Here is an 8,201-nt window from a genome sequence, read left to right as displayed (position 1 = left end):
TGACTGAGTAGAAACTAGACAGAGAAAATTCGCTCCTAAGGAGGAAAACACTATATATATATTACACTATACTGTATAAATGCTAATCTAAGATAAGGGGAAAAACAACAAAATAAAAACTTCTACAAACTAAAAGCGCTCCAAAAGGGAAGAACAAAACCTGATAGAAAAAATAAAAGATTCTACTAAAACACTATGAAAAACTGGATCAGGACTAAAGGGTGAAAATAATACAGAACACAAAATCACTCCAAAAGGAGGAAAAACAAAACGGCTTGTAGAACCTGATAATGTAATAAAAATCTGCACTTGAGTCCAGTGAAAATGTAATAAAACCTGATAATGTAATAACTTCCCAATAATGTGATAAAGTGCATTTCCCAATAATATAATACACTTTTAACCAATAATGTAATAAAGTATAACATTAATGGAGGTTATTACATTATCAGGTTAGCCTTCATTTCCCAAGTCCTGATAATGTAATAATTCCCCAATATTGTAATAATTTAACAGCAGACCACCCATTACTTGGGTTCAAGTGGTGATACTGTGTATCAACTCTAGCTCCAGAGCTCTAGCGCCACCAACAGGTCAAAGTTGAATGTTTATTCACTATTGACCCGTTCATCCGTTTTTCACCAACGAGGTATCCATGACAACACGAATGCATTCAACAGCTTCTTGAAATCTAAAGGTGCTTGGCCGTGACAACCAATCAAACTTAATGTCACCAAACAGGAAGTTAGCCTATTTCTCAGCAACCCTTTAACATATCTTAACCAAACTTGGTACATAGAGTCATGACATCATCCTGGGAACACCTAAACAATTTGGTGAACTTTGAGATCTAGGGGGCGGTGCAATATTGAAAATGTGTTTTAACTCCTATATCTTCACATAACTTATTTTTCAATGTCTGGTGATATTGCCAGACCTCTCCAAATAGCTCCAAAACTATTTTGCACATCAGAATTTGGCTGCCATTCTGATCTTTGAGCATCCTGGTGTTAAACTTTAACTCTTATTGACATTAAACAGGCTTAGAACCTAGGAAAAAAACCTGGTCTCAACCAGCCTTGGTGCCATCCACTATACATGCCCCTTCATCATTGCTTGCAGCTTTTATACGTTTTTGGAATGGATTATTTTGTATTTCAAACTATATGTAATTACGTGTGCCTAGTGCTTTCAGAACGTTTTCACATAATCAACAGCAAGATTAGGCTACAAAGCACTGCTCAAACAGTGCAGTAACACTTTACTTTTTACTAAGTACATAGGTTGGATACATTGTATTAGGGACCCTGTAAAATAAAGTGTTACCAACAGTGCTCTGAGCTCGTTAGATATCACTGGCAAATGGCAGTGGACTCCAAATGCAACAATTTTGTATTTGTTCAGTTAATTTCAACACACAACAAAAGCAACCTATCCAGAAAAGCAACCTCATTTTAGAGCCACCATTTTAGAACTTCTAATGGTTGATGTCTTCATCATCATATTTTGAACATGGATTTGAACTTTCTTTCGGCATCCATATACTGAACTGGTGTATAATCCATAAACCAATAGTAAATAGACAATGTATTATCGTTATTGAATGTGAATATTATATGAAATAACTTCACTAACCAAAGCCTCATTTGCCCTCCATGTTTTAGTAGACAGACTAATTGAAGTAAATATAGAATATAAAATACATTTATAATAATAAAAGGGACTTTATACACTGGACAGCTATCGATGAGCCTTTGGTACCAGCATGTAGTTAGAAAAACCATGTAGGTAATGCAATACTTGTAATGTAATACTATATTTTTGATTATTTGTATTAGTAGTAATAATGTATTAGACAATAATTGTAGTAATAATAATAACAACTAGAAACAACTAGAGTGGATGCAATATACTGGCTAAAATGTTGCTATGTTGCTGAGCTCAATGAGCTAGCTGATTAATTTGAAACACGTGCATCAAGGACATATAAGGAGAGACCTTTGACCTTCATCATCAAATCAATTAATCTTTAAGTCCCTACAAACACTCATACCAAATTTGAATCACTTGCACCAATGCATTCTAGAGATACTGCACTCAAGAATATCATGGCTGTCAGAGAGCCAAATGGTTTTGAATTTGAAAAAGCTGTTTGACACATGTGTTCAACTTGGTCTGAAGATCATATGCCAAGTTTCATGAAGATTGGACAGAATATGTGGCCCCCTAGAGGTCAAAGGTCACCAGATGTTTTGGGTGTCCCCAGGATGATGTCATGAGTCATATGATGATGTCATGATGTCATATGTACCAAGTTTGGTTAAGATATGCTAAAGGGTTACTGAGAAATGGGCTTACTTCCTGTTTGGCGACCTCACCATCAAGTTTGATTGGCTGTCACAGCCAAGTGCCTTTGAATTTCAAGGAGATGTTGAATGCATTTGTGTGTCATGGTCTGAAGATCATCTGGGCCAAGATTAGAGAAGATAAGACAAAATGTGTGATAAGAGAGGCCTTTTAAAGGTTTTTGATCAAATCAAAGATGGCGGAAAATCCAATATGGCCGAAAACCCCCATTGAGGATGCACTGAGTTCGGATTGGCCCAAGGGTTCCAGTGATACCTCGTTTGTGAAAAACGGATGAACGGGTCAAAAGTTGATAAACATTCAACTTTGACCTGTTGGTGGCGCTAGAGCTCTGGAGCTAGAGTTGATACACAGTATCACCACTTGAACCCAAGTAATGGGTGGTCTGCTGCACTTTATTACATTATTGGGAAGTTATTACATTATCAGGTTCTACAGGGCTGACTCAAAAAACTATGAAACTAAGAACTGAGCTTAACTAATAAATTATAAAGAAAAATCACACAGACTATTGGAACACATGGAGGGAAGGGAGCACCAGGTGAACAGACTATTGAACACATGGAGGGAAGGGAGCACCAGGTGAACACAGACTATTGGAACAGTGACAGAAAATGTTTTTTTCTCTGTCAGGTTTGCATGCAAATATGCTGTTTTGACCAAAATATGTAATTGTCGCACTTCTATGGAATCAGAACAATCATTTCTAACATTTTCCTTTATTAACCATCTTAGTTCAGCTGGAAAAACCTTCATCACGAAGCTGAAAATGGCTGTTTTTCTGACTTTTTAGAGAGATGTCGTTCTCAACATGTGATGATCTTATATGTAATCTGCAGCGATGCATCATATTCTATATCTACAATATATATAGATACAATAGTAAAACACTGACAGGGAACATTTTTACTGCACAATAAGTACTTTTACTGCCAATAAAACTTACAAACCTTTACATAAGTAAAGTTGTGAATACAGGATTTTGAGTATTTTGGACTTTTCATTTTACTTTTAGTAATTACTGAAATAATAACATATATACACATGGTGAAGCATAAAACTGGTCCACAGAGAGTTTAGAGAGTTTCTCTACGGTGAAGACCTTTAGGATGATTCTGCAGCAGATACAATGAGAACACACTTTCTGACTTCTTCATTTCACCGTCTGCAGCCTGTAAGATAAGTTCTGTGGTTTGTGACACAAGTTAAAATTACAGTTGCTGTTACAGTTAAAAGTACAGTTAAAAGTACAGTGAATGAATGAAGAACACATTATTCATTTAATTCACATTACTTTATAACAGCAACCAAATTAAATTGTATACATTTAATTTACACGTTCCATAAACTGTGTGGAGTGAATCATAAGAATCATGCAAAAGCTTTTATAAAAATGTTTTTTTTCTCGGTAAGGTATTCATACAAAAATGCTGTTTGGGGAAAATATGTAATTATTGCAATTGTATGGAATCACAATGTAGCACAATCAGGGCTCCACTCTGTCAGCAGTAACACTAATTACAAATGATAAAAAAAACTTTTTTAGTGTCAAATATTGGAAAAAGGATATTGAGTCTCCACATTCTAAACATCTTTGTCACACAGAGGTGAGGTGGTGTTTTATTTTGTGTTCTGGTCCTGTTATTTCCTGTTTTATTTTGAAATAGTAACTCTGGTTTCAGGTCACTTGTCCTTCCCCAAGCGGCTTTTTGAGTCAGCAGTTTTGTTTTTCCTCCTTTTGGAGTGATTTTGTGTTCTTTATTATTTTCCCCCTTTAGTCCTGATCCAGTTTTTCATAGTGTTTTAGTAGAATCTTTTATTTTTCCTATCAGGTTTGGTTCCTCCCTTTTGGAGCGCTTTGTATGTGTTATTATTTAATAGTTTTCCCCTCGAGAGTTGTTAATCTTATCTTAGATTAGGATTTATAGATACAGTATATATATATATATATATATATATATATATATATATAGTGTTTTCCTCCTTTGGAGCGACTTTTCTTTGTCTAGTTTCTACTCAGTCAGGTGTTTCATCACTCTTTTCTTTCTCTCTGTGAGGACTTTCATTTGTCAAGATTTACTAGAGATACAAGAACATTTATTACCCAAAACTATAAACATTAATGATCTTCAATTGACAAACAAGAAATAAAACCTTGTTAATTTTAACCTTTTTAATGTCTGGAACAGTTAAACCTTAGGAATTAGCTCTTCAAGTTTATTAATGTAACTTTATAATGTTATGTGAAGACGCTACATGTTTATGTATGAAGCTGGCTGGAGTGGAAACACCCGGTGGAGAGATGAATGTTCTCTGGTTTGTCCAGAGGATGGCGCTGTTAAACAACAAGGTGTAAACACTCCTGCAAACAGGACGCTCTATGTGATGGTTGATGCAGCTTTAATGGAATATCTTTGTGATAGAAATGCCTATTATTTACTCAGAAATGTGCACAATTATGCGTTTTTTGCTCATTTGTGTCTTTTTTTGTGTCTGTTTTGGTAATTTTGTCTTTTTTTTAGTTATTTTGTGTCTTTTTTTGTCAGTTTGTGTCTTTTTTGTCATTTTGTGTCTGTTGTGTCTTAAGTTATTTGTGTCTTTTTTTAAATTCATTTTGTGTCTTTTTTTTGGTCATTTCGTGTCTTTTTGGTTTGCTCCATGCTTTGGCGCTTTTGGAGACTCTAGAGGGTTAAACACAAATGTCAGGCTTCTGAATTTCTATACATCAATACTTCCTGAAAGAAACAGCTATGACGTTTATAACTCAGGTATTAGAAAAATCCACCTGGAGGCGTGGCGGCGAAGAGAACCTCCACTTTGGGGCTGAAATGAAGAAATTGCTGGCAGAATTTTCATTCCTTTTGGTGATATATCCAAACGAACACTTGTGCCATACCTGTGAATCTTCAGCTGAAGTTTTTTACTGGCAGAAAAATGTTTACAGTTGATAAATTATCACACAGACACATTAAGGTTAAAGGTTAAAGTGTGAAATGTTTATTATCTCATATTTTAACATCACAATAAAAGTCTCATGATTCAAATGTCTTTTTGATCTTTTATTTTATTGTGTAAACAGGAAGTGATTCACCAGTTGCTGGGCGGATTTCCAGACTTCATGTTAAACATGTTTTTGAATTATTCATCAAAAAACTTAAACATTTCATCATACAAACATAACAAATGTGACTTCTGATGGACAGAAGACAATAACTATTTAATATTGATGATAATAAGTCACAGATGGATCAATAAACATGGAGAACAAGTCAAAGGAGAAACACAAAGACAACTGGTTTTATACAACATATAACAGTTAACCCCTCTTCCCACATAAACAAAATATAACAGTTAACCCCTCTTCCCACATATACAAAATATTACAGTTAACCCCTCTTCCCACATAAACAAAATATAACAGTTAACCCCTCTTCCCATATATACAAAATATAACAGTTAACCCCTCTTCCCTTTATATACAACATATAACAGTTAACCCAGCTTCCCACATATATCACAAAAAAATATATAAAAACATAGACAGCAGCAACCATGACATCCATTCATGACTCCTCACATGACAGATAACAACCCTCACCATAGAAAAACATCTAGAGCAGAATAAACATGACATGGACAATATACAGTGATGCCAGTGGTACTACATACCGTATTTCTTCCATTTAAAGCCGGGCCCTATTAATGACCGGCCTCATTTAGTAACCGGGTGTAAAAACAGTGTTTAGTAAATAAAAGCCGGCCTCTTTTATAAGCCGGGTGTCTTACCGGTGTTAAAGTCTGTTCCCCGTCGATATGTGTCCCCCTTACCTTAACCTGCACCACCCTGACCCCTGACCCCAACCAGTCCTCCTTTAAGTTGTTAACATGAGCCCAAGTTTACCTGAACCCCAAACAGTTCTCTCTACAAGGCCTCACCTTAAACTGAAATCCTAACTCCAACCAGGAGGTGATGCTACGGAGAACACCGTTCAGGAAACATCATCTGACGGTAACAGATTTCTGTATTTAGAAGTTTGTCCCCACGAGTTAGTACTGTAGGTAAATATGGTTGTTTCTCCTGCTGTCCTAGTCATTCTCCGTAAAGTCCAGCCGTTTACACACGTTCTTCTGGGCTTTTTAGTAGTTTAGACATTTTAAATCCTGCTTCAAATGAACATTCAGCGTGCTGTTCATTGTTTGTTTACATCCGAGTACTTCCAATATGGCCGACATCCGGGTAACTGGCTACAATGCGCTGTGTAAAACACTCTAAAAAGTGCCGGTCAGAGCTGCTCTGATTTTCCTTTTTTAATAAAAGCCTCCTTCAAATAATAGCCTGCCCCTATTATTAGCCGGGTCCCAAACTGATTTTTTTATTAATAGAAGCCCCGGCTACTATTTGAGGAAATACGGTATTCTTATTCAGTGCTATGATGGCTGTGGGGACAAAACTTTTTTTGACGTGGGCCTTTTTGCAGTCCAGTACCCTATATCTGCAGCCAGATGGGAGCAGAGTGAAGAATTGGTGTAGGGGGTGGTCCGGGCTGCTGACTATGACACGTGTTAGGCGTGTCATAGCTGGGTCATTTGTTTCTGACAGGCTAGGGGCGGCGAGGTTGATTAGCTTGGATGCTGTGTTTGGGATTTTGAGGAGTCTGTTTTTGCTGGTGACAGTAAGCAGGGTGAAGCAGCAGGGGGAGCAGTACGTCAGGATGGGTTGGATGATGCTTTTGTAGAGGAGTAAGAGGAGGTGGGGGGCCACAGACAGTGATTTCAGTTTGCGGATGACATAAAGCCTTTGCTGTGTTTGTGTTTGTGTGTGGTAATGACATGTTCTTCCCCTCTACTCTCATCCTCTTCATCTCGCATTTCATCCCATCCCCCTCCTCAGAAAGCCCATCTCTATCTTGTAAGAAACTATTCTAAATTCATACATCTTTTGGTGGGCTTCTTGTTAGTGAAACACTTATTTGGAGCTGTGTTTATAAAAGAAGCAGTCAGATATAAAGGAGCAGCAGGTGAACCAATGACTGTGTAATATGGTGACCAGAACGAACTACAGCTGTTCAATGAGTACAAATGATAAACTTAGTGTTTCGAGCAGGAAACACTCTGACTGCCAGCCTTTGTTTCCTGGCAGAAAGTGTCCTTAGGGTTAGGAAAAGTTTGTGGTTTGGATTTGATAATGTATATTTGGAAAGTAATGTAAAGGTGTAGTGTGTGATTGTGGAAGAAGAGTTGATTGTTGAGTCTATTTCCCAATAAATATAGTTTTATTTTAGGTTGTCCCTAAAACGGCGGAATATACCTGCATAGTGCTTTTCAGCCATCAAGACCCCTCAACGTACTTTAACTACAAACACATACTCCCTCCCTCCCTACTCACATCCGCAATGCCGACTCCCTCCACGCCTTCAAAAACCAACTCAAAACCCACCTTTTCAAAATAGCTTACAATACCTGAGCTCATAATCTCTCATCTCTGTTTAGTTGTTTTCTTCTGTATTTTGTGTTTGTGTGTGTCTAATTTCCTGTCATGTTAAGCGACTTTGAGTACCTTTAAAAGTGCTATATAAATTTAATATATTATTATTATTATTATTATTATTATCATTATTATACTGCTGAACGAGGCTACCGAAAAAGATTCAGGCCCCGTTCACACGAGGATGGTCTGAACAGAAGACGCAAAAGTAGCGTCACGTCTTCACTTTTTATTCCGCGTTTAGACGAGCGTTTTCGGGAGGAAATCTGCTGCATACGATTACGCAAAAGTGTGTGAAATTCGATTGTATGCATGCCAGGCGCCATCACTTAAAGCGACAAGAGCATCT

The sequence above is a fragment of the Centropristis striata genome, chromosome 17 (assembly GCF_030273125.1).
Source record: "Centropristis striata isolate RG_2023a ecotype Rhode Island chromosome 17, C.striata_1.0, whole genome shotgun sequence".
Classification (NCBI taxonomy): domain Eukaryota; kingdom Metazoa; phylum Chordata; class Actinopteri; order Perciformes; family Serranidae; genus Centropristis; species Centropristis striata.
The sequence above is the reverse complement of the archived record's forward strand: the minus strand, read 5'-3'. Positions refer to the sequence as shown.